Source organism: Acinonyx jubatus, chromosome A1 (genome assembly GCF_027475565.1).
Source record: "Acinonyx jubatus isolate Ajub_Pintada_27869175 chromosome A1, VMU_Ajub_asm_v1.0, whole genome shotgun sequence".
NCBI lineage: Eukaryota > Metazoa > Chordata > Mammalia > Carnivora > Felidae > Acinonyx > Acinonyx jubatus.
Genome location: NC_069380.1, coordinates 207,057,833 through 207,085,324, shown reverse-complemented (window position 1 = coordinate 207,085,324; position 27,492 = coordinate 207,057,833). Strand labels below are relative to the sequence as shown.

At 41.4% G+C, this 27,492-nt stretch overlaps 2 long non-coding RNA genes across 3 annotated transcripts; one reads left to right on the top strand and one right to left on the bottom strand.

The window, feature by feature from the left end:
* LOC128311399 (uncharacterized) lies at positions 1-23,378 on the top strand. Its single transcript, XR_008289788.1, has 3 exons — positions 1-140; positions 4,159-4,459; positions 19,374-23,378. It is a non-coding gene; the product is annotated as an uncharacterized LOC128311399 (long non-coding RNA).
* LOC113604147 (uncharacterized) lies at positions 14,323-27,492 on the bottom strand. 2 transcript variants are annotated; one of them, XR_003425996.2, is made up of 3 exons: positions 27,185-27,492; positions 20,726-20,893; positions 14,323-14,757 (listed from the first exon to the last, which is right to left on the bottom strand). It is a non-coding gene; the product is annotated as an uncharacterized LOC113604147 (long non-coding RNA). The 2 variants fall into 2 exon arrangements; XR_008289787.1 differs by lacking the exon at positions 27,185-27,492 and adding an exon at positions 27,014-27,172.

The window sequence follows — 27,492 nt, the reverse complement described above, 5'->3', positions numbered from 1 at the left end:
CACATAAACGGGGTGGTGAGACAGCTTGGATCATGCAGATGAGGGCCACCCCAGGGGATGGCAGAACTATACAATAAAGGAGCTGAGCCTCGGAGCCACTGGCTTGGAGGGCCACCACAGAGACACAAATTTCTACCTTGGTGAGCCCACTCTTATTTTGTGTCTCTTTCACAAGAGCCAAACCTGTTTGCTATTAGCACACAGAAATATTATGCAACTATTTTAAATGATGCTTTCAGGAGCGATCTGAATGTCACAAAAGAATGTTTATGATACAGTAAATGGGGAAACACTGGATACTAAATTGTATATATAATATGATCTCAGCAATTCTTTAACAAATTCATGGTTAAACACACCAGAAAGAACTATGCCAAAATAGATTTATGTTTGAATATTTTCCTTCTACTTGTCTATACTTTTTCAAATTTTCTGCGGTATGCATCCAATATGTTGATAATCAAGAGAAGATAAGGTATAAAAATTCTAGCCACCTGTATTTCAAGACAAAACTGCCCCAGCTGCCAGAAATACCCCCTCCTCTTCCGCACTCATGGGTCATTTCATTCCTGGCTCTGTTATACTGTAAGCAAGCACCCTGTCTTTTGTAACTTTGTGCTGCTCGGAATTTCACCTCTGATAGACAACAGGTATTTGATGGATGAATCACAATTAGAAGGGCTACGATGTTTACAAATACAGCCAACTTAAAGCAATAACTTGGCTGCTTTATTTGTACTTTACTTGTCTTATCAGCAAATTAGTCACAATCCGCTGTATCTAGTTTATCTTCCAATATTAAACTTAAGAACAACCACAAAATTAATGTAGCTGCATTCAAGTTTTGCACATTTTTTTTCTTAATATTTACCACCACCCTACTAAGCATGTATTATTATCCCCATTTTACAGATTTTGAAACTGAAGCTCAGAGAGCTTAATTGCCCCAGATCATGGAACTACCAAGTGATAGGGCTGAGATTGTAATATCGACCTTTCTGACTTTACCGCATTATCCTACGTAACATCTTTTTATCCAAACATTTATTTGAGTGTATGCTTTTAACGTTTTACCTCATAAAATAGCAGTTCCGGTAATACATAATACCCATGCAGTATAGACTAAATGCTAAATAATGTCCTAAACAATATTTGTATCTGCATACACATATGTACTCTTTTAATACTGACAATAATCTACACAAGTATTTTTATTGTACTAATAATATATTCCCTTTTCTATTAACTAGTTTTTAATTGAAAAAGGAAAACATGCCACAATCTAATCATGAGAAAAACATCATAAATCCCAATTCAGAGATATTATACTGACTAGTAGCCACTACTGACTAGTACTTACTGAAACTGTCAAGGTCATCAAAAACAAGGAAAGTCTGAGAAACTATCACAGCAAAGAGGAGCCTAAGGAGACAGGACAACTAAATGTAATGTGAAATCTTAGATGAGATCTTGGAACAGAAAAAGTACATTAGGTAAAAATGAAGGAAATTCAAATAAAGTACGTAAATACTGTATCAATATTGGTTCATTGTGACAAATTGTGAAAAATGTACCATATTAATAATATAAGATGCTAGTAATAGGAGGATGTGGATGTAGGTATATGGAACCTCTGAGCCATATTTGTAATTTTTCTGTAAATCTAAAACTATCCTAAATCTAAAAGGTTTTTTTTTATATTTTATTTAGTTATTTACTTATTTATTTATAATTCCAGTATAGTTAACATACAGTGTTATATTAGTTTCAGGTTTACAATATAGTGATTCAACAGTTCTGTACATCACTCAGTGCTCATCATGATAAGTTTACTCTTCATCCCCTTCACCTATACGCCCGTCCCCCACCCACCACCCCCCTGGTAACCATCTGTTTGTTCTCTATGGCTAAGAGACTGGGTTTTGGTTTGTCTCTGTTTTTCCCTTTGTTTTGTTTCTTAAATTTCACATATGAGTGAAATCATATTGGTGTTTGTCTTTCTCTGACTGACTTATTTCACCTACCATTATATTCTCTAGATCCAACCATGCTGTTGCAGATGGCAAGATTTCATTCATTTTTCTGGCTAATATTTCATTGTGTATATATGCCACATCTTTATCCATTCATCTACTGATGGACACTCAGGCTGCTTCCATAATTTGGCTATCATAAATAATGCTGCAATAAATATAGGGGTGCATATATCCTTTTGAATTACTGTTTTCATATTCTCTGGGTAAATACCGAGTAGTGCCGTTTCCTAGATCATATGGTAATTCTATTTTTAACTTTTTGAGGAAGCTCCATACTGTTTTACACAGTGGCTGCACTGGTTTGCATTCCCACCAACAGTGCAATAGGGTTCCTTTTTCTCCACTTCCTCACCAACACTTGTTGTTTCTTGTGTTTTTGGTTTTAGCCATTCTGACAGGTGTGAGGTGATATCTCATTGTGGTTTTGATTTGCATTTCCCTGATGAGTGATGTTGAGCATTTTTTCATGTATCTGTTGGCCATCTGGATGTCTTCTTTAGAGAAGTGCCTATTCACGTCTTCTGCCTGGTTTTTCTAGTTGGATTATTTGTTTTTCTGGTGTTGAGTTGTATAAGTTATTTATCTATTTTGGATACTAACCCTTTATTGGATATGTCATTTACAGACATATTTAGTAGGTTATCTTTTAGTTTTATTGATTGCTTCCTTTGCTGTGCAGAAGCTTTTTGTTTTGATGTAGTCGTCCCAATAGTTTTGTTTTGGGGGTTATTTGTTTGTTTTTGGCTGTTTGTTTTTGTTTTTGTTTTGCTTTTGTTTGCCGAATCTCAGGATGCATATCTAGAAAAATGCTGCTGTAGCCAATGTTAGAGAAATTATTGCCTGGGCTCTCTTCTAGGATTTTTATGGTTTTGGCCTCACATTTGGGTCCTTAATCCATCTTGAGTTTACTTTTGTGTGTGATGTAAGAAAGTGGTCCGGTTTCATCATTTTGCGTGTAGCTGTACAGTTGACTCAACACCATTTGTTGAAAAGACTGTCTTTTTCCCATTGCATATTCCTGCCTCCTTTGTGGAAGATTAATTGACCATAAGACCATGGGTTTATTTCTGGGCTCTCTGTTCTGTTCCATTGATCTATATGTCTATAAAAAGTTGATGTTTTAAAAAAAGGAATACATGCATTTGAAAAAAGTCTCAAACAGAACCAGAATATATAAAATGTAACAGTAAGTCTGCCTCTTATTTTAGATTCTATTCTCTTGGTTCTCCTTCTCAGAAGCAACCATGGCTGCCAATTTCTCGTATCTCCTTCTCTACAAGCACATGCAGGTTCTGACATATTTTTCAGTAGAGAGAACTATATTTATGACTTAAGACTCTAACTCACGAGGTTCAAGGTAGGTAAGTGTATTAGGTTCCTATGACTGCTATAATAAATGACCACAGACTTGGTGGCTTAAAACAACAAAACTTATTCCCTCACAGTTCTGGAGGCAAGAGATCTGAAACCACTGTCATCACTGGGTCACATCAGTGTGTCAACAGGGCTGAGCTCCCTCCATAGGCTCAAGGGTAGACTCTGCTCCTCACCTCTTCCAGCTTCTGGTGGCCACCAGCAATCCATGGCTTGTGGCCACATCCCTCCAATCTCTGCCTTCATAGTTACATCACTTTCTCCTCTTCTGTGTATGTCAAATCTCCCCTTGTGTCCTTCTTGAAAGGATTACAGTATGATTATGCAAGACTATCTTTCCTTCTCTGGATCCCTAACTGAATCACACTTGTGAAGACAATCTTCCAAAAATAAAGAAATAGTCTCAGGTTCCAAGTATTAGGACCAATCATCTTTGGGGGCTTTTGTTCAGACCACTCCAGTAAGTTGTGTATCGGTTAACATTAAAGCTTCCTTTCACAAATTAATGACGATATCTAGAACCCAACTGTTGCCCAGAACTTATTCATGTTAACAAAACGAAGAAAGGCTGATTTTCTGATGAATCTCTAACATCCCTATCACTTGCCCTGTGAGGGACTTAACTGTACCCCCTTTAAGCTCATCTTAAAAGATGTGGGATGGTCACAGGTCGTATGCAGCCAGTAATTTAAGTTCAGTGCCTCAAGACATTGTTTTCAATTTCCCTTCCCATCTTCCCCCCTGCAAGGGCCACCTAACTCCCCGTGCTACCAGCCCCTTCCGTCCTGTTGCGTCAGTTTCCAGCTGTGGTTGTTCCAGCCTCATTGTCATTGTCAGAACAGCATGATGAAAGACCTACAGCATCTGATGCAAGACAGTGCTCCCTCGGTGCCCTCTCACCCAACAAGCTGGCTCTGTCCCCTGTGTGAGAACCCGGCTGCCTGGCTGGGGAACATCTGCCAGTCCCCAGAGCTCCAGATTCTGACTTTGAAAGCAACCTTAGGTCTTTACATGTGAAGCAGAAGAACTCTGGAGAACTCTGCACACAGGTGGGTTCGCTATGACGGTCAGGAAGGTAAGAAGGTGATGTACATGCCAAGAAAAGGGAAAACAAACAAACACCCCAGCCTGGGGATCCACAGCATGGACCTGCCACACTTTCCTGATTCATTGCCTCCAACCTTCCAGAGACAGCTTGGAACATCTTGCCTATGAAATACCTAGCACAAACACTTGGTACTTTTATTTTCTCTTAGGGTTAAGTACTGAAAATGTTGGTTACTATTGAGCCTACTAGGAAAGTTTAATTTAAAACTTAACACTTTCAGGGTGCCTGGGTGGCTCAGTCAGTTAAGCATCCGACTTGGACTCAAGTCATGATCTCACAGTTTGTGGGTTCGAGCCCTGCATCGGGCTCTGTGCTGCCAGCTCAGAACCTGGAGCCTGCTTTGGATTCTGTGTCTCCCTCTCTCTCCGCCCCTCCCCAACTTGTGCGCTGTCTCTCTCTCTCTCTCAAAAATAAACATTAAAAAAAAATTGTACAAAAGTTAACACTTTCCTACCTTGTGGGCTCTGACACATTCCTACCAGTGTTAAAACAACTCCAGGGAAAGAAGCAATGCCATTTCAACATAAAACGACAGCTCCCAGGACTTTCATTTACCACCAGTGATTACTGCTCAGGGAAAGGATTAAAAGTATATATAAAGCATAACTCCAATTCCCCACAGTCCACCTGCTAGTTCCTTTCTGTAGCCAGCATCATATTTACCAATAAATTTTAAGCCAAGCATGAAAAAGTCAAGAATACCAATAACTGTTATTTGGAGTGCTGACAACAGGCATAATGCAGCTATTAACCAGCACGTCTGACTGGGCTCATTACACAAATATGCCCATCCTTCTGGAGGGCTGTGGGGAGGAGCAAGTGAGGTAATGTATCCGGGGTGCTTCGCACGATGCCTGACAAGTAGTAAAGGCTTGATAAATAGCAGCTACCGCTATTATTAAGCACAGCAGTGGGGCCCGTGTGGAAACTCCATACAGTATTAGGCAAAGGGAGGAGGAAAAATGAGGAGAAATGCACAGTAAGAGGTGGGGCGGGGGAGAAAGAGGAGAGAAAAAGAGAGACCAAGAATCGGACAGACAAGTTTTGCGAGTTTTCCCCAGGATAACTTCTACCCTAGACGCACAGTCCAAAATGACATTTTTTAAAATCTGATTGTTAGATGCTGCCAATTGAGCTAAAATTGTATATTTTAAATTTATGCCAGATTGGAAATTCAGTTAGCTATATTTAGTTTCCTTCCTTTTTTTTTTTTTTTTTTTTTAACAAAAATGAAAGACCCAGGTGATAATTTTTTCTACCTACTCAGTCCTAAGACTAAATCCTGGTATGTGATCATTTCATGGGCCATTTGCCTATCTGGAATACTTGGAAAATGTGCCTGATAAGGTAAAGCTCCCCTCTCCTGACCCAGGCAACCAAGACCTCCCTTGATCAACACAGTGAAATGGGTGATATTTCATCATCCCCAAGGCTCTTTTGATGTACAGGAATAAAATACATAGATGACGTTCATCACCAGTCTCTCAATGGGGAAAAGGACATCAGTGTCACTGTTCTGAATATTTATTTGTGTCCTGTATTAGTCCTCGGGAAACTTGAAGAGCTTTTCAGCAAGAACCTGTACAATAATATTATGACATAATATAAATTAGAATAAGGAATCAACAGCAGGGATAAAATAAACAAAAATAGAAAATCAAGCCTAAGGAAAGCCCAAGACAGCTAATAGAGAGGCTAGAGTGTGCCTCAAATTCAGCTACAGAGAGTAGTTTCCAGGAAACCAGAGCAGTAACCCAGGAGCCAGGGCCCATGAGGCCAACCTCAAGCCTAGAGAGGAGGAAACAGCAGGGGCCACTGGAATCAAAAATGGGATTGCAGGGCAAGGCTGAAGATCTTGCAAGTCTGGACTGGGGACAGCCAGTGGGCCAGAAATATCCAACTTTATTTCCATTATTTCAACCCAACCCCACCCACCTCTCCATCTAGTATGGCCCCAGGGAAACACAGATCACTAGTTTCCAAAGACCCAGTGTGTAGATAGTCCGACATGCTGGTTAAGGGTGCTTCCAGATGCTTTTAAGATCAGATGAATAAGTGCTAAAGGAAGCATCTGTTGAATACCTGCCACAAAGGCAGGAATTTTCTCAAGAGACATGGTCTACTCCAGCATGGCAACAAGTAAATGCTAAGGTTGTGGCATTCTATACCATGGATCGTGGCTCTGATGCTCTTGGCATGGACTCTAGTTAAAACAGGTGTTACCAATCATTCAGCAAGGTCAAAAAAAAAAAAAATCTCAGAAATGCTCTCATGTGCAAAAGCTTCCCAGTGAACCTGCCTGGATGAATTAGCTGCACAACGTGCCCCTAGAGGAACTACACGAATTAGCCTGCAGCAGTCGTTACTAGATACAGAGCAATACATTTTGGAGGACATCTGCCAAAAGAATAATTATCATTTTAGAATAGTTAATGTCAAATGGCTCTTAAAAAGAGAAAAACAATTAGCTAGCAGGACCACCTGTTTGTGGCAGACCCCTCCTGGTTCCTTACAAGAGGGCACAGATCAGTAAACTGGAAGGTTTGCATGTTTGTATTATCCTATTATCTATAGCCAGATATCCAGGTGATTGCACAAAAGTTTCAAATCATTGAAATATAATTTTGCACATAGGTGAAAAGTGACAAACTAAACAATCCCAAATTATTATCTAATTTCTTAACAATCCATTCTGGCTAACCCTGCTTCTTCCAGAAGTATGAATATACAGTGTACCAGGCTTCCCATCACATCCGAATTAATATTGTAATAGGTTTTTTTTTAAGATGGATAGCTCCCATACTGAGTTGCAATAAGTTTTGTGGTTTTTTATCTTTTCTTTTTTTTTAATTTTATTTAAATCCAAGTTCGTTAACATATAGTGTAATAATGGTTTCAGGAGTATACTTTAGTGATTCATCACTTACATATAACACCCAGTGCTCATCGCAACAAGTGCCCTCCTAGTGCCCATCACCCCTGTAGCCCAACACCCCACCCACCTTCCCTCCAGCAACCCTCAGTTTGTTCTCTGTTTTTAAACTTTTTAAAAATGTTTTATTTAGTTTTTGAGAGAGAGAGAGAGAGAGAGAGAGAGAGAAAGAGAGAGCGCACATGGGGGAGAGACAGAAAGAGAGTGGAAGAGAGGATCCAAAGGGGGTGGGGAGGCTCCGCACTGACAGGCTGATAGCAGCCTGACGCAGGGCTCAACCTCACAAACCACGAGAGCATGACCTAAACCAAATTCGGACACTCAACCAACTGAGCCACCCAGGCGCCCCTGTTCTCTGTATTTAAGAGTCTCTTAAGGTTTGCCTCCCTCTCTGTTTTTGTCTTATTTTATTGTAATAGTTTTTGAGTGACTTGGCCCCTCCAATTACCTTTTCTGATTCAAAAGTATGAGGAAGGAATCCCATGGGTGTCTATTCTCCAGCGTCCTTGTCCATTATTTCCTATGATAAGCAGAATAGCTCCCCCAAAGACATCCACATCCTAACCTGCAGAACCTGTGAATATGTTACGTTACACAGTAAGGAGGAATTAAGGTTGGAGTTGGAATTAAGTTGCTAATTAACTGACCTTGAGAGGGGAGGATGACCCTAGATTATTGTAGTGAGCCCAATGGAATCACAAGGTCTGTAAAAGTGGAAGAGGGAGACAGTCAGAACTAGGAAAATGGCATCATGAGAAAGATTCAACCAGCCTTTGCATGCTTTGAAGATAGAAGGGGGGCAAGAACCAAGGAATGCAGACAGTATCTAGAATCTGGAAAAAGCAAGAAAGCAGAGTCTCCCTTAGCGTCTTCAGGAAGGAACCCAGCCCTACAGTCACCTTAATTTTAGCCCAGTGAGACCCATTTTGGATTTTTGACTGTGAGATGGTAAATTTGCTACTTTACTAGTATTTTATTTCTCCCCAGCTGCAACTCCTACATAACCCCAAAATTCACCTCTCTCTTTCTTCCCAGACTTAACTGATTCTTCAACCTTGAAAACACCAATTGGAATCATCTGGGGAGCTTTCAAAATACTGAATCCTGGGACTCACACCAGAAATTCTGACTTAATTGATCTGGGGACGGCCCAGGTCAGGAATTTTTTAAACTCTCCACATGATTCTAATGTGCAGGTGAGTTTGAGAACCACTGTCATAAAGGGTGTGACATATGTTCTCATTAACCCCTCTGTGTCTCTGCAGTTTTTGGTCTCAGATTCTTCAGACCACACTGCTTCTTATTAGAATCAAAAGCAGATAAAAAGCAATAAAAGATACAAGCTAACATGTCATTTTTGACAGACTTCTCTCCAGAATAAGTAGGGAACATAACCAGCAGTAGTGGAGAAGCCACACCTGAACTTTGCTTGCTCCTCATGTAAAGTATGGGCATAGAAATAGTGGTCTCCTAAACCCGTATATATAGAGATCAGATTGTACGTGCAAAGAACAGAATCCATCGTAGCTGTGTTAAGTAGGAAAAATACTTATTACAGGCCACTGCAAAGGCTTACTGAATCATTGGGAAAGCTGAAGATATAGCCTCCAACTCAAGCTTTCAGGAACAAAAAGCCACAATGCAGAAACAGGTCACCAAAGGAGTTTCTGCCTCTGCTGCAGGAAGCAGCTGGCTCCAGAGCCACGCTGCACTGCTGTGATCAGGAAGCTGCTACAGTGGGAAGGCTGCCACATCAGAAAGTTGTATCATGCCTACATACATACCAGCATAAGGGAGGAGCCAACGCTCTGCCTCTTAGTACTCAAACCAGCTAGGTTACTAGACACTGGTACCTATCTTGAAGCTGCCACAGAAAAAAATAAATCCCCCGCCCCCCCGCCCCATGACTCTGCTTTTCAGAAAAAAGCAAGCACAGCAGAGTATAGCCTCCACTCCACGTCCACCTTCCAAATCTTACCCAAGTGTGTTTGATTGGCCCAGCCTAAATGACATCCAAAATGTGAGCTGCAAGAGAGTCAACAAGTATTTTACTTTCTAACTTGTGCAGATCATGAAAGTTCACAGAACAAATCCTGAACGGATATTGAGCACCGATCCACCATAAATGCCATAGACTGTTCCTCCGGCTCGTCAACATCCATCCATACTTACATTCTCTCCATATTTAAACTTCCAAACAATAATAACATAACTGCCCCTGTACTTAAAAAAACATGTACTCACCTCCCCTCAAAAGAAACTCAAAGTTCCATGAGTCGGCATCTATCTTTGAGTGATATTCATTCCTTCTCTAGTTTAGTTTCAATTCCACCAGGGTATTTATTATATATAAATTCACTTATAAAATTAACCACTATCAGTAGACCATATGTAAAGTTGTGATGAAAGGGATAAGGGAGGAAGAGAAATGGTTAATTATATAAAATATACATGTCAGAGCAAGGAAGAAATCGGTGGTGGTTATGATAGTTCCAGTTTCAGGTGCAAGTCTATAGTTGGTATTTACAACTCTTGTCCTACACAGCCCATTGTAGGTTACTTTTGTCCTCAGTCAGCATCACGGCTGGGCCAACTTATTTAGCTGATGGAGTCACCCGGATCTTTATTCCTAGTGAATCTGAACACTAGAGGATCCTGATTATATTCAATTTCTGTAGTCTTCCATTAAAGGTATATATTTAAGATACACATTAAAAATATAATTTGATATAACTTTTACCACTGGGCACAGCACTACTATGAAATGCCCCAGAGAATCCCCTCCATTCCAAAAATACTTCTTCCTGCTCCCATTGTATAATGGCAATCCTATTTCCTCTTGACAACGGGGCTCAATCACCCAGCTGACCTAATGATGACACCTCTTCTGTCTGTTGGTTCATTTGCATGAGGTGCCCAAATGGTGACTGGCAATCTCAAATTTCAGTTTAATGGTACGAACTGATATCATGTGCCTCCTGGTATTTTCACTGAGGACCCAATATTAGTTACGTGATATTCCTGCCAAAAAATGCATAACCTGAATCTAATTATGAGGAAACACAGTCAGATCGTGGAAAGAGGCTTACAGATATCCACAAAACAGGTCAATGTGTCCAAATTATTTCTTAGCAACTAATCCTCAAAACACGCCCTATCCTGAACATGAAGATATGTGTGACCATCCTAACAGTTCCATTCACATACCTCTTCCTCAGTCCTTGACATCAGTCCCCCTATGTTTTTCCCTCTGTATGTCTAACCATCTAGCTATTCCAGTGCCCATTAACCATCACCAGTGATTCAGCCTCGACCTCTGAACATCTTTACTTTCAGGTAATATTGACAAGTGCTTCCCACTAAGAGATTGTTCTTTCCCTACTGTCCTTCAAAATTACCACCGAGTGGGGCTATCATACTACAGAAGCTGACTTCCAGCTGATACAAGCGTGTCATGTGGAACACATCTATAAACCAGGCTTGATTTTTTTTTTTTTTTTACCCAGTTAACACGTTCATTGGGCCCACACCCAAGGATCTATAGGTAGGGATTAAGGGAGAGGACAACGCAACAATAGGTGATACCCTGGGAATGTGAGCCCTTTGTTCAGGCAATGTACCTGTGCCTTCAAAACCACTTAATGATGAAGTGTTGAAGAATGAAGAATGAGAAGACCCATTCTTATAGCTTGATTAATCAGATAACACCAAGCCCATGGACAGCTCAGGTCACGTGGTCACTTGGTATTCCATTAAAAAGAAGCCAGGCCTATTTCCCAAAGGGAGTATTTTTGATTAGGTATATCAAGTGGGATCCTGACAGACCAGTCATCTATTCCATTCCTGGAAACATCATGATCCTTAACTACTCATGATCAATCAACTACCCAATTAACTATTCCAGCTCCCTTACCAGAAGCAGCTTCCACCTTGAATCGTGCATTTAACTATTGCTACTTGTCTTCTGCCACTCCAGGATCTCAACAAGCCCACTGCAATCAAAATTCCCATTTCAATAGCAGCATCTCTCACCTTTACCCCTGCCCTGACCTAGAGAGGATTACACTGCAATATTTGCCAAGGATATATTTCTCACAATTTTGTTTCTCAGTGCATTGGTGAAAAGAGCATCCTCTGGACCTCTTTAGTTAGTTACTGGGTCATACGTCATATGTGAAATACCTACTTCAATAGTTCTTTCTCTCAGGATTCCTCCCCCTACATTATACCATGGACTTTTGATGCCTGAATTTCCTTCCATGTAGGCCACCTTTGAGTCCCATTTCCAGTCATTCAGCCAGGCCAAGAGTTACAACCATTACCGGTTGCACCAACTAGAACAAGGAGTCCAGAATCTTTGGGAAATGCACCCACACCAACAAATTAAGCCAGATTTAAAATTAAGCTTCTTCCTCTCTGGCCTAGATTCTCATAATGCATTCCCACACCTGTTCCCTAGGTTTTTGCCGATATAAATGAGCAAGCTCTTGCAATTCCTCAGTTGTGTAAACCTTTGCTTCATAAGATAGACATTGTACTTGTCCTTCTGGGGACATGCTGGTGTCTGACTCTGCTTACAGATCTGGAACAATGAGTGGTGGGAAATAGGGGCAGGAAGAAAACTGAAATCCCCTAGCAAGGAACTTATCTCAGTAAGGTCATTACAGAGTCTCTAAGCAAGCCCTGACCAGCCTTATCAAACAGAGAAGGACAAGATGCTTTTATGGCAATGAGGTTCAATGGAGTTTTGGGGAACTTGGTACTCAGGTTCAACTGAACCCACCCAAATAGTCCCAATTCACAGGGTCCTACTCTTTCCCAATCAATACCTAAAGTTTTACATAAAAGAACTAGTGGTTCTATGAGTTTAGATTATCTTTTAATCATCAGCCCACAGGATCAAATGGCATTTGATGTTAGAATGCATCAGCTCTGCAGCTACATGAAATAAATGGTTTTTCTAGAAAGTTGTGGAAGCTCCTTAGTTCTCTGATATGTCTCATGACAATAACCTTAAAATCCTGATCATATCATTTTCTTTCTTGAAGTTCTCCGATGTAATTATAAACAGCCACCCAACTCCACAGATCTTGTATTCCTTATTCTCACCATGGTGGTCAGCAGGCACTCTACCAAAGTCTTTGCCTTCACTGGGCGCTTCATTCTAAGTGATCAATATTTGAAGAAACTACTTCACCATTACGTGTCATATACTGCTAGTATTCCATATTCTAATGCTAACATAATCATTGCTACTTTCAAATCAAACCCAATCAAATGAAAAAAAATCCAAATTTCCAATTTTTTAAGAGTCTGTTGCCTATAACCCTCCTGGTACCAATCACAGTCATGGACAGGGTTCAATTCCAGGGAACATAAGCAATTCTAGCAAGAAAATGAAGAATGAAAAAACTTATTATAGGGCATTAGAAAGCTTACTGAATCAGGGCGCCTGGGTGGCTCAGTTGGTTAAATGTCCAACTCTTGATTTTGGCTCAGGTCATGATCTTGGGATTTGTGAATTTGAGCCCTTCATTGGGCTCTGCATTGATAGTGAGGAGCCTGCTTGGGATTCTCTCTCTCCCTCTCTCTCTGCCCCTCCCCCACTCATATTCTCTCTCTCTCTCTCTCTCTCTCTCTCTCTCTCTCTCTCTCAAAATAAATAAATAAACTTTAAAAAGAAATGATTTAAAAAAAAATTTTTAAAGCTTACTGCATCATTAGGAGAGTCAAGGATTTAGGTTGACATTTCAGAAATGTCTCCCGAAACTACATGGTAGATCTGGGTCACCAGGGGAGCTCTTGGTTCTCCCAAGATTAGGAAACTGCCACCTCTTAAACGTTATGACTACCAAAGTCCGGAAGCCATTACAGTGGAGCGGCCCTCATGGACAGGAAGCTGACACCACACCAAACCAGACATGCTTTATGAGCTTTCTGTGACTGTCTCCTGACAGTCAGACACTTCTGCTAATGCTGCTGCAGAAAATTCAAATGCCTTAGGGCGCCTGGTGGCTCAGTCTGTTAAGTGTCCGACTTCCGTTCAGGTCATGATCTCACGGTTCTTGAGTTCAAGCCCCACATTGGGCTCTGTGTTGACAACTCAGAGCCTGGAGCCTGCTTTGGATTCTGTGTCTCCCTCTCCCTCTGCCCCTCACCCACTCTCACTCTCTCCCTCTCAAAAACAAATAAACATTAAAAAAAAGAGAGAGAGAGAGAGAGGCGCCTGGGTGGTTCAGTCGGTTAAGTGTCCGACTTTGGCTCAGGTCATGATCTTACAACTGGAGGGTTCAAGCCCCACATTGGGCTCTGTGCTGACAACTCACAACCTGGAGCCTGCTTTGGATTCTGTGTCTCCCTCTCTCTGCCGCTCCCCTGCTCACACACTCTCTCTCAAAAATAAATAAACAACTAAAAAATTAAAAAAAAAAAAGAAAATTCTAATGCCTCTATGACCAAACTTCAAAGAAAACACAGAAGCAGTGAAAGCATGGCCTCTGCCTCATTTCTACCTTCTAAACATTGCACAGTGCAACATAATGGCAGAACTTAAATGACATCCAGAGCCCGGAGGGTAGGGTAGTCTGGAAAATGTGGTGTTTGGCTCTTCAGCCACTACAGTACAAGAAGGCATATTAGAAGGCAGGTGGCGTAGACAGTAGGAGCAGATCTAGCAAACCCATCACAAACCCCAAATACTAAGTTCTAGTCTTAAGCTCTGACAAAGAACTTTTGTAGATGTAACTCTGTTTGCAACCAGTTGGTCCACTACTTACATTTCTTTATATTCCCCACATACCTATTTTTTAATTCCTCAACAGTGATAAATAAATTGTAAGTTCCAATTGATTGAATGACTGGTTTAGAATATGTTATAACAGAGAAAAGCATTTATTTTTATTTTTCTGACTCATTTCTAGAAATCACTGGGCAATGTCTCCTCCACACAGCTGCAGCACAAAATATTTGCTGTTTACCTTGGTGAGATACCAGAAGGTCTTCTGAATCATCTGAGTAACAATAAATTATATTTGGTAGCATTGTAGATGAAGTACGTTGTACAGTATACTCATTTCTGGAAACTGACATGGCGAACCAATACACCCCTTTTTTTCCATTCACTTCAGAAAACAGAGAGTTTACTGTCTCAAGGAAAGACACACTTTCATGGGCTCTTGAAGTCAATAATGTGACTTACAGAAGAATCCCAGTAGAGATGAGCAGTCTGTCTTCTCCAAGATATCCCCTTTCTTATCGTGCATTCAGTTGTCTTGAAACTCCCAAAGTCTCTAGAGTAATTGTTTTGCCTGAAACAGAGAACATCTTTGTGAGTGTTTCTCAGAGGAACAACTGACCCAGAGAACTATAGGCCCTTCCTTCAAATTCTATTCTCAGCAGAGTACTGGTTTTGGGTATATAAATACCCAATTCATTCATTGTGCCTAGTATTGGCCAGAACCCAAACCTTGCACAGCCCCTTGGCCTGCTCAGATTTGGGGAGGGCAAAGGTCATCCTGTCCATCATCCTGTTTTCAGTCAGGACTATGCAAAATTAATCCCAACCTACAAGAAACTGATTGTAACCTAGGAATGACATAAAATAGCCATTTTTTTCTCTGATCTCCTGTGTTACTTCCTAAGGCATTGATTGAAAGAAAACAAGTAGCTAATGAAAGGTGAAAAGATTACACTTCAGAAGCACCAAGAAGACCCTGACAAAACCCGTATGGGCCCTCAAAATGATTTTTCAATGATTACTGTGTTTTACTCAAAAAGTTAAGGATTTGGGAGACAGCCCACAGCAAACAATGTAGAACACATTGACTTGAGCAGACCAGATCTCTCTCTCTGCAAACAAAGAGGGAAAGAAAGAAAATGAAGATAATTATTGTAGTAATTCAATAGCCCCCTTTCCTCCTGAAATGCTAAAATCCTTGCCTCAAACTTTGGTGGAGACTGATTACAGCTTAGTAGCTGCTCTGGTCATAGACCTTAAGAGCATTCTTCAGAGTGGAACGGTCTTCCATTCCACGTCCCCGCTGCAAACTTCGTGCTCCTCAGCAATACAGGATAATACCCTTCACTTTCTTTTGACAGTCAGACCCAAACTTTCCTGTCTAACCCTAAATTCTCAAGGCTTTTCTATCAAGGAATGCAAGGCGCCCCCTGGAGGAACTGGCCAGGATGGAGGATAATGGCCCCAAAAGAAGGTGTTTACTATGCCTTTTTTTTATTATTATTTTTTTAATGTTTATTTATTTTTGAGAGAGACAGAGACAGAATGTGAGTGGGTTAGGGGCAGAGAGAGAGGGAGACACAGAAGCAGAAGCAGGCTCCAGGCTCTGAGCTGTCAGCACAAAGCCTGACGCGGGGCTTGAACTCACAAGCCGCAAGACCTGAGCCAAAGTCAGACGCTCAACCGACTGAGCCACCTAGGCGCTACTATGCCTTTATTTTTAAAAGGAACCATGGGCAATTAAATGTCGTTTATACTCCTTTTTAAGAAATCAAGGAAGGAGTAAGAATAACCTCTCAGGATATCTTTTTAGAATCCTGTCTGGCCCTCAAGGCAAGTCCAGCTGTGTCTTGTCCCTTTGTGGCATCTGCCTGTCATTGTCTTACAACTCCTTCCCCCAACATGCACCAATGGAGGCTTCTGCCTATGCTTTGCCTACCAGACCTAATTTGTGCATTTCATTCTCCCTAATTGTCTTACCCCCGCCACACACACACACAATCCTCTATCACAACCCCAACATAGTCACAAAAGGCAATGACTTCAGAGCTAAATAGTGTGAGATCTAATTGTGGCTCCACCATATACAAACTGTTGGGCAAGTTCTAGTCCTCAATGTTCTAATCTGTAAAATGAAGTTAATAATAGCATCTACCACAAAAAGTTGCTTTTGAAGGTTAAGTTATGAATGCTATTCAAGTGATCAGAAAAAATGTCTGGCATAAGGTGGTACTCAATATATATATCAGCTCTTATTGTTACAGGATATGGCATCTAGATGGCATATTGAGTAATTACATTTCCTTCCTATTCTAACAAACAGTAAAGTACTAGATGTTGGCTATGCCCACATCTCCATTCAGAGGAAAGTGGTCATGGATATTCTTTATTCTTTATTAAGATACTATCGCTGATGGTCACTGAACCAAAAATGAGTGCCCAGGACTGAGGCAACCACATGTCCATAAGATAAACATGAGCAAGACATTGCCAAGGAGACAACTTGACCTAAGAAGCTGCCTAATCAGAGCACTCCACATTGAGTGGTGACAACCCAGCCCGATCAGAATTTCTCTCTTGGAAAGTTGGAATATAAAAGCACACAGGGAAGAAAACAATAGAGGCGTGTTTGAAAGACATTGAAAAAATGGCCAGATCACTAGTAGGGCAACCATATTCTGAATGGCAATTATTCACTGAGTTATTCATGAAGCCAGAAGAACTTTAAGCCTGGGAAGCAGAGGATCCAGTGATAGCACAGGTGGTGAGATAATTTCCCACATTTTTTTTCACTTCATTCACACACTTAACATATGCAACTTTCATCAACCAAAAGAAAAAGTCCCAAATGTACAAGTGAAAAATATCCAAACTGTTAACATAGGATTAACTAATACCAGCTACTTTTAAGTACAGCTGTATAAATTCAAAAAAGCTATCCTGTATGTATATACAAAATTGTTTATACACAAGTCTATACATAGGGTCTATACATTTATTTCCTCAGAACCCTTAGGTGCCACCCCTTGGTGAAGACACCAACACTTCATTCACATATTTTACAAAAAAAGAAAGACTATTTCCAGGACTGACAACACTGTGCATATTGTATTCAGATCATGTGGGCTCCATTCAATTGATTAGGATCTTTCTGGTGCATCTTTGTGTTAAAACCTATCTCTTAAGTGGTGATTTTCAACCTTCAGTGTTAATAGAAACCTGTAAAATTTGTTAAAATGTAGACTCATGGGCCCCTTCCCTAGAGATTCTGATTCAGTAGAACTGGAGTGGAGCCTCAGACAGGGAGGGTCACTATTTGTGACCTCACAGGTTATTCACCGTACTCCTCCAGGAACACATTCATACTGACGACAATGCGAATGCTTCCTGAGAGTTGTGCAGTGCACAACCTGCCCACCTAAATGTGGTGGCCATGAATAGTTCTCATGTAAGTGGCTCTAAGTTCACACTAAGAAATACGGAGAGTGACTTAGATATGTTCCTTTTTTGCCATCTCAAAGAATCCAACAAATATGAGTTCCCTGCTGATCCACCCAGGTCCTAGTTACTATTCATGCTTAACAAGGTGTCTACAGTTGGGCAGGACTAAAGCAGAGAGGGAAAAGGATAGGCAGAAAAAGGACCAGTGCATTTGTGTTTCATTATAAGCTTCAACAAGAGGCTTGAAGTCTAGTCTAAATATATGTCCCTTCTGAGTGCTACTGCTGTGAAGCAATTGGAATGAAAGCAAATACAAAGAGCACAGAATGAATTGCTGGTGAAAACCCTACAACACCCTGAGGCACTGGCATTGCGCTCCCACCTCCCTGCCCCTCATTATAGATGTTGCTTTTGAAGCCCCATTAATTGGTGAGGGTCCCAATATACTTAAGGAGTAGAAAGATGCACAAGCCCCTGAAAAAAATCATTGTGCTTCTAGAGAAAGGATTTTTTTAATTTTTTATTCAAGTTCCAATTAGTTCACATACGGCGTAATATTAGTTTCAGGTGTACAATATAGTGATTCAACACTTCCATACATCACCTGTGCACGCCTTCATCCCCATCAGCTAGTTAATCCATTCCCCCCTCCCCTCTGGTAACCATCAGTTTGTTCTCTATAGTTAAGAATCTGTTTCTTGGTTTGCCTCTCTTTTTTCCCCTTTGCTCGTTTGCATTGTTTCTTAAATCCCATACAAAAGTGAAACCATGTGGCATTTTTTTTGACGAACTTATTTTGCGCAGCATAATATTCTCTAGCTCCACCCATCTCGTTGTAAATGGCAAGATTTCATTATTGTATGGGTAAATAATATCCCATTGTGTATATACACCACCTCTTCTTTTTTTAAATTTTTTTTAAGTTTATTTATTTTCGAGAGACACCGGGAGTGTGGGAGAGGGGCAGAGAGAGAGGGAAAAAGGATCTGAAGCAGGCTCTGTGCTGACAGCAGACAGCCCGATGCAGGGCCTAAACTCACAAACCATGATATCATGACCTGAGCTGAAGTTGGATGCTTAACGGACCAAGCCACCCAGTTGCTTTTCTTTCTCCATTCATCTATCTATGGGCACTTGGGCTGTTTCCATAATTTGGCTATTGTAAGTAATGGTGCTATAAACATCAGGGTCATGTATCCCTTTGAATTAGTAATTTTGTGTTCTTTGGATAAACACCTAGTAGTGTGATGGCTGGATTGTAGGGGAGTTCTATTTTTAACTTTTTGAGGAAACTCCATACATACTGTTTTACACGGTGGCTGCACCAGTTTGCATTCCCACCAACCATGTAAGAGGCTTCCTTTTCCTCCATATTCTCACCAACACCTGCTGTTTCTTGTGTTGCTGATTTTACCCATTCTGACAGGTATGAGGTGATATCTCATTGTAGTTTTGATGATAAGTGATGTGGAGCATCTTTTCATGTGTCTGTCTTCTTTGGAGAAATGTCTATTCATGTCTTCTGCCCATTTTTTAATTGGATTATTTGTTTTTTGGGTGTTGAGTTTTATAAATTCTTTGTCTATTTTGGACACTAACCCTTTATCAGATATGTCATTTGACAATAACTTCTCCCATTCCATAGGTTGCCTTTTAGTTTTGTTGATTGTTTCCTTTGCTGTGCAGAAGCTTTTTATTTTAATGTAGTCCCAATAGTTTATTTTTGCTTTTGTTCCCTTGCCTCAGGAGAAATATCTAGAAAGAAGTTGCTACAGCTGATGTCAAAGAAGTTACTGCCTGTGTTCACTAGAGAAAGGATTTATCATCTTGTATCAAGTGAGTTCAAGTCAACAGGTTTTTGCTGAGCACAGTTAGGTGCTGATGGAATTAAAAAAAAAAAAATTAGAAGACTCCATCCGAAGCCACCCAAGGAGAGAAGTGTCTCTTGTGAAGAAGAGGGACACAACTAAAACATGTAAAGAAACTGGAGGACAAGGAAGAAAATATGTCATCAAGTACAAAGTTAATGAGGCGGTACCTGAATTAGAGCTCAGGAAACCAAGAGACAAGTGAGGCTGTGGAGTGCCACATGGAGGCACTTGAAGAATATTCTAGCAGCTACTTTTGTAAACAGTAGAGGTGTCTGAGGTTTGAAAGGAGAAACACACTTGGTCATTTTTCTGTCGGTCGGCATTTCCTTTGATCCCAGTATTGGACCTGGTCACATTCACATGCTCTGGACCCTAACATTTTACTCTGATTTTCCCGAGTGCACCTCACTTCTGCCACACGCTTGCCTCGACTTCTCAGACACTGGGCTAGGACACCAACGGGAACCACCCAGCACTTGTGCGAAACTGGTGAAGTGAGGGAGATGACACCTGGGGGCAATCCTTGACATGTCAGGGCTGAGAACTTGCGGGTGCCTGTTCCACTTGTGTCCCTTGAATGGACAGTTCTGAGAGGCATTTTTCATGGCTCTCAGTCCCAGAAGGAACAGGCCCCAGTTTCTCACAGCAGTGACCAAACTTGATAACAAACTCTTTACCAACTGGCTTTGCCGCTTGTCTTGTTTTCCTTCTTCCCTATCCCCCACTCCCATTCGCTGACCTCATTTCCCAAACCACCTGCATACAAACCCTTGTCTTATGCCCTATTTCTGATAGGAACCCTGGTATAAACAATCTCCTAGAGAGATAATGGTTTCTGGTTCCTGATATTTTATGCTCAATTTGCAGGGAACTCTGACACAGGCCTTCTCCCCCAAGCACACTCATCTCAGGAAGGTTCAAACCAAAATGCACTGTGTGCTTCATCTGAGGTTTTGCCAAAGCCAAGATTATAATTCCCAAAGGCCCAGGATATGAGGACGAGGAGCAGAAGGGAGTATTTTATATTTCCCAAGTCCCTGTTATGTGCCACTACTGTGCTATATGTTTGTATCTTATCAGCTGTTACATAAACCTGATGAGGTGGGTAGAATCTTTTTTTTTTTTTTTTTTTTGTAAGAAATGAGGAAACTGCTCAGCAAGCAAGAAGTGACAGAATCAGGATTTGAATTCAAGTCTGACTCTCAAGTCCATATTTTGCCCACTTACCTGATGTTTTCTCCCACGTACTAATTCATGCCTGGGGTCAGGTGCCTGTTTCTCAACAGCGTCAGGGGTCTTCATCTTTCAGTTTTGTCAGTTTGGGAACTCGAAATCAGTGATCTGCATCAATTAGGTGGCATTTTAATCTCTCCAGGTTGTGGCATAGAGTTGTCCCTTTAAGCAAGAGAGAAAGTTCAGAACATAGAAAGCTGCTTATGTCTGTATGCTACACCCAGGGATTTAAAGCCGGCTTCAGTTTGGCTCTGAGAAATGCAAGGCACCTGTCTGGCCAGTAATGAACACAGAACGTGAGTCAGACCTATCATGGCTCGGGGCTCAATGCTGAACACACAGTAGGTACACAAGAAACATTTGCCAAACTACCCGTGAGCTCTGAGAGCCAAGGCTCCGCTTCCCTCCGAGTGCCTGCCAAAAGTAAATTGTTGGGGGCCACGTAATACATCTCTATGCTCTCTACACCGAGCCCTACTTGTACCTTTTACATGCCAGATCCCAGAATAACAGGGATCTAAACACATTTACCGAAGTCACACAGTAGCATTTTGAGACTGAGAACCGCCGGCCTCCTTTGTGATCACATAGCTTCTTAACCCACAGCTCTTTGAGCTGCCACTGTTTATATTGCTCATGCAGGATTAACCAGATCCCCACTGCTTTGTGCCATCCTCTGTGCTCTTCCTGTTTTTGTGTTTATTTACTAATTGGCTGGCTCTAGTTGTTTCCTATTGATTTACAATTCAACTCAGAAAAAGTGATTTAAGTGTAGAGTATTGAAGGCTTGGATCTATATTCTTACACAGCTTCTTTGGTCAGAGACCATGTCGTCTCTGGGAATATCCACTCACCTAGCATTTCCCAACCTTGGTGAAGAAGAGATCAGAATCATTAAACCTCCCAGAGTAGACAATGCCACATTCATCCATTCACTTATTGAGACAGAATACATTATTTCTACACAAAGAAAAGTAGGGGGGCATGTGGCTGCCTCAGTTGGTAGAGCACACAACTCAGTCTCTGGGTCGTGAGTTCAAGCCTCACGCTGAGTGTGGAGTCTACTTAAAATACAATAAAAAAAATTTTTTTAAGTCTAAAAATAAAGACAAGTAGGGACTTTAATCCATTTTCTTGAGCACCAGGATGCCACAGAGTTAGGACTCTATGCAGTGTTTCTCAAACTGCAGTCCCTTCGACCAACTGCATCAGAATTCCCTGCCATGATTATAAATATAGATTCCTGGACTCTTTCTCAGACTTAATGTAACAGAACTTGGTTATTGGTTTTTTACCAGGTTATTATTAACCAGGAGATTCTCATCACACTAAAGTTTAAGACCCCCCCAAGATCTATGAGGACTTACATGCCCTACATGGCCAAACAAAGATTTCATTAGTGGACATCACCTATGCCTTGTCCAGTTCAGAGCCCTCAGGCAAGTTCTGGCACTGTATCACTTAATCTTCCTTCATTACATGAATTTAAGTCAATGAATTGGTAGGGGTGAAAAGAAACTAAGAGAAGAAAAATCAAGGTACTACAATCCAAGAAATTCACTGATGAACTCAGGAGGAAATTGCCCCAAGAATAAACCATGACAGTTAAGTTACAGAAAACACATATTTCCAACTATTTCCCACATCTGTGTATGGCCTTCAATAACTTCCTGCAGGTATCCCCTTTTGGCTCCAAAACTGTAGTTATCCAACTTATACTCTGGAAACAGGGAGGAGTTAACCCAATTGTCTAATTTCCATTAGGAATGCAGGAGAAATTTGGCTTTATCTCCAAGCTATGTGTTATAATAACACCATTTTACAATTTACAATTGCAAAGTAATTTATGGTTTCTAACATCTTTTAAGGATAATACCCCACTTAAACTTTGCATTGTTAGAAATACCCAAATTATAATGTATACACTAATAAGGTTAACAGCAAGCCAGGATTTGGTTGTCTCCTCAAGTAGTTTTTTATTTTTTTTTATTTTTTTAAATGTTTATTTTTGAGAGAGAGAGAGAGAGAGAGAGAGAGAAAAGGGGAAGAGAGAGAGGGAGACACAGAATCTGAAGCAGGCTCCAGCCTCGGAGCTGTCAGCACAGAGCCCAACTTGGGGCTCAAGCTTGTGAACCACGAGATCATGACCTGAGTTAAAGTCAGATGCTTAGCTGACTGAGCCACCCAGGTGACCCTCAAATAATTTCTTTTCAACACAATGAGGTCTTGAAAACAAGATGAGAAGACATTCTTCAGCAAGGATGGAGAAACATGCAAACTCTGACTCATAGTCTGAGTTTCCCAAGACAACATCAATGTCCAGACATGTACTCAATGACAGAAAAAAAAACAAAAAAACAAAAACCTGATGATTTGCCAGAATGAAAATTAGCTCCTCTGATTCAGTGGGTTTGAGTGTATAAATTTTGTTAATAAAATCACCTGCTATAGATCAGATTCCAGGAGACCTATCATGTCTTAAATCATTTCCTGAATTTATTCAAATCTGCCTGTTGAAGAAAGGTTCACTCTCATGCATAATGCCTTTGACCACAAATAAAGTCTCTGCCATCTGTTTTCACACTAGGAAAACACTATTTGGATTCAGTGATGAAATAAAAAAAAAATCCTATTCACATAAATCCAAGTTTTGTTCTCTTACCCTGGGATCCCTCCTGCTGAAATTACAAGGAAAAGAACTTTGTTAATTAAAAAGATGAAGTGTGAACATGTGTTATTCAAGAATATTGATACCTCCACCTACATCTCCAAATTATTAACATTCACATGGTCCTTGGTTTTTGTTTGTTTATCGGCAACAAGAGCTTGTTTAAATCCGGGCTTCAGATACGTCATTTTATCAGGCACCAGCAATGTTTCAGAGGGTACATGGAGATGTCTTTCTTTTTGGAGCTCTTTATAGCCCTTTTAAACAAATATTTCAAGGATATTTATTGCCACTGAGTATCTTATTGAAATAGGAAAACATAGGTGGATTCGGTCACTAAAGAACTCCAGAGAATTTAAAACTGGTTAGACAAAGGAAATGTCATTATCATGGTTGATACAGATGGATACTGAATCCTTAAACTCCCCCTGTTGATGACTTTTGCTCTGGATTATGGAGGACATTGATCAAGAGTAAACATATAGTCTTCAATACAGCCTGCAGTTTCAGTATCACACTTCCAGTTCTACCCTGGGGAGCTAGTTTTGAGGACTTTTTTTTTTTTTCCTTCTTTAATACCAGACCTAGAATTAGAGCAGGCTCAATAGCCTGTTACTTGTCTATTTTCTCTCCAGCCCTCACTATGTTCCTGACTCTCACATCTTACCATTGTCCCTCCAGAGAAGGAAGTAGGGGAATGTGTAAAATGTGAGGTAGCCCTTCCTCTGAACTATCCCCTAGGCTTCTTTTCCCTGGCCCCATCCACAGGAGGACCTCAGGCCCGGAGGTGCCTAGAACCTGACTTTCTATCATCCTAGAAAAGACAGGGGGTGAAGGGTGGTTCTGTTTACAATCTTTACACTTCTCTCAGCAAGAGCCCCACCTTCTAGCATGCTGGCCTCCTTGAGTGTAACTAATCCACATCAGCATCCCTCCTTTCAGGGATAGAATACGGGGCAGTGGGAGGATGCTTCATCCCTGCAGCTTGGAAACATTATCAACCCAATATCTCAGGGCCACACAAGTCAGAGGTCCTTTCTGCCACCTCTTACTTCTGCCCATGACCCCATGATTCTCCCAGGACAGAACATCCAGGCCATGCTCTTCCCTTTGTGTCCCAAATTAGTTCAGATGAATCCTTCACACCATCTCTTACATCTGTAGCTTTCCATATTCACTGCTTTGACTCTAATTCAGACTTTACTATTTGCATACCAGGATATATTAGAAGAGGCTCTTATCTTGTGTTCCTTGACTCATCCACCAATCACTCTCTGTTGTTTCAAAGGACTCTTCCTGAGAGTCATTGTTTTCATGTCATGATGGTGGTATAGGAAAATATTAAGGGGCATGAATACTGAGGTCAGTCTGTCTGGGCTCCAATCCTGAATCTGCTACTTATTAACTGTTACTTTGGGCAAGTTACTTAATCACTCTGTGCCACATCCTCCACCTGAAATAGGGATGATATATACATATCTCATAGGATTAATCTGAAGATGAAATGAATTAATATAGAAAAGGGTCTGGTATTTAATAAGCATCCAATAAGTGGTAGCTATTATTACTGTTATTATGGAATATGGCTCAGACTTCTTGGCCCAGCATCCGTTGGCCTACACAATCTCTGCTCTGGAACTGTACTCTTAAAATGGTAGATGCTATCTTGGAGCTCCCCATAGCTTCTAAAAGAAATTAGAAACCCACTTAAGGTGATAAGCATGGTGGCCAATGAGCAAATATTTAATTCGAGCCAAGAGCCTAGAAGAAGTACAAAAAGCCGGGGAGGAGATGTGGTTTTCTTCCCTCTGCTGTTCCTGGGGACACATGCTATGCTCTGTGAAGCCAGAAGGAAGATTTGAGCTGATTATAATCTAATGAGGCTGCCAAATCAGTTTTACTTTCCAATACAGCATAATGACTGGTGAGTCCCATGGGCCCTAAGTCAGGGTTATTTTAACTGGTGGCATTATCTGGGTCAGACCAGTCAGCCTCCACGGGGAACACTCCGGGAAATGTCATCTTCCAAGGCAAAGTGGGAGCAGCCCTTACCACTCAATAGATGGTGATACCCATGGCATTTCCAGGGCAATTTCTGAGTTCGTGAGATATAACAAGGGAACATAGGATGGGAAAAACAAAAGGGAAAGGAGAGAGAAGAGGGACAAGGACACAGCATAGCAGGGGGAAAAAAACAATACAAGTGGAATAGCAGTTAAGGGGCAGAGGAAAAGTGATTTAAAAAAGAGAAGAAGAAGAAGAAAAAGAAGAAGAAGAAGAAGAGGAAGAAGAGGAGGAGGAGGAGGAGGAGGAAGAAGGAGGAGGAGAAGGAGGAGGAGGAGAAGGAGAAAATAAAAAACAAAAAGAGTAGAAATTAAAGGAACTGAGTACTGGGGGACAAAGCATGTCTGGAAAAAGAACTAGAAGCTCCAAGGGGCTTGTGTGACTGATGGATTCCGAAGACCTAAAATACACAAGACCAAAAAAAAAAAGAGGAAGGAAATACACAACACGGACACACCTTTGGCGTCTAAGCAGTGTCATCTAGAAATATTTGTTAATAAGCTCAGTAAAGTGCGAAATCGAAGACTGGTCTGGCAAATTCGAATCAGCCAGTTAGATTCTTAAAGCCTCAGACCTCTCTTCTCCAGCCCTAGCAGGTGGCGTGGGCAAGTTACTTGGGAGTTCCCCCATATACTGCTTGGAAATAAGGCTGGTTCAACAGGCTTTGAATCCCCAGGCAAACCCATGCCGTTGCTGAGAGGAAGTGGGATCCACCGGGTTTGCCCCAAGGTTAGCAGCACGGGGGCGGGGCCTCTGCCTCCCTCCCCATTAACGGTCTGGAGGGGAAGGAGGCCTGGGCAGCATCAAATACGCTTTGGGGTAATAATTTAGCCACCCCAAATTACAGGGTCTTCACAAAATGGTCACTATCTTTCCACACTACATTGTGGAGAGACGGTGAAAGAGCTTATATTTCTGAGCTCTTTGTCTCGTATGTCAAAAACCATGAAAAATACACTTGAAAACCACTGCTATCACCTACAAAATCAGGAGTGGAGATCAGATTTACAGACCAGTTTATCCTTTATACCGCCCTCCACCCCTCCCCCAAAGTAATAAAAATGGGAATATGGGGAAATGAGAAGGTGCAATTCAACTAAGCAATATTTTTCAGAAGTTGAGAAACCTTTCTCTATTAAAAGTTCCAGGGGCACCTGGGTGGCTCAGTGGGTTGAGAGTCTGACCCTGGATTTCAGCTCAGGTCATGATCTCCCAGTTTGTATGTTCAAGCCCCAGGTCAAGCTCTGCACTGACACTGTGGAGCCTGCTTGGGATTCTCTCTCTCTCCTTCTCTACCCCTCCCCTGTGTGCGCTCTCTCTTTCTAAAAAATAAACGAACTAAAAGACTAACTAAAAAAAAAAAAAAAAAAAATTCCCACACAGGAGATGGATGCATTGAAACTAAGGAAGGGGGGTGGGAATTAAATAAGATAAACCTTTAGACTAGAGGGCACTACTTGGTTTTCTTTTGCTTCTCCTAAAGTTTCCCAACGTTAGCCGATTGCAATGTGTTTTTTCTTGGTTTTGCTTAGTTTAGGTTTTCCATTTACCCTAGGGCTATGACGGAGACTTGGTAACGATGAGGTCATGTTCCACGGCAATCGGTTAGGTTCTTAGAAGGTTTTTGAGTTTTTTCCGCCTTTCTCCAACTCGAGGGCCACCCCTGTAACGGAGCCACCACCACCTCTCACCGGCTTTCCTGCCGTGGCTTCCACACTTACCGGCTTTACTACCCGCTGTCCACGCGGCAGCCGGCCAGCTCTGCACTGCCTCTACCACGCCCCCTGCCACTTCCTGCACCTGTGCTTCTCCTTCTTGGCACTGTCCACAGTTTGTAAACGTGCAGAGGTGCAATTATTTGACTACCGACTCTCTCCCGCTGGACTATAAACACAGGAAGGCAAGGGCAGCGCAGAGCAGAGAATCCTCAGGGCCTGTTACACCGCCTGTTACCGCTGGAGCGGTGCCGGCGGGCTGGCGGGATCAGGTCACGTGGGTGGGAGGGAGGGCAGGGCAGGGAGGGTAGGCT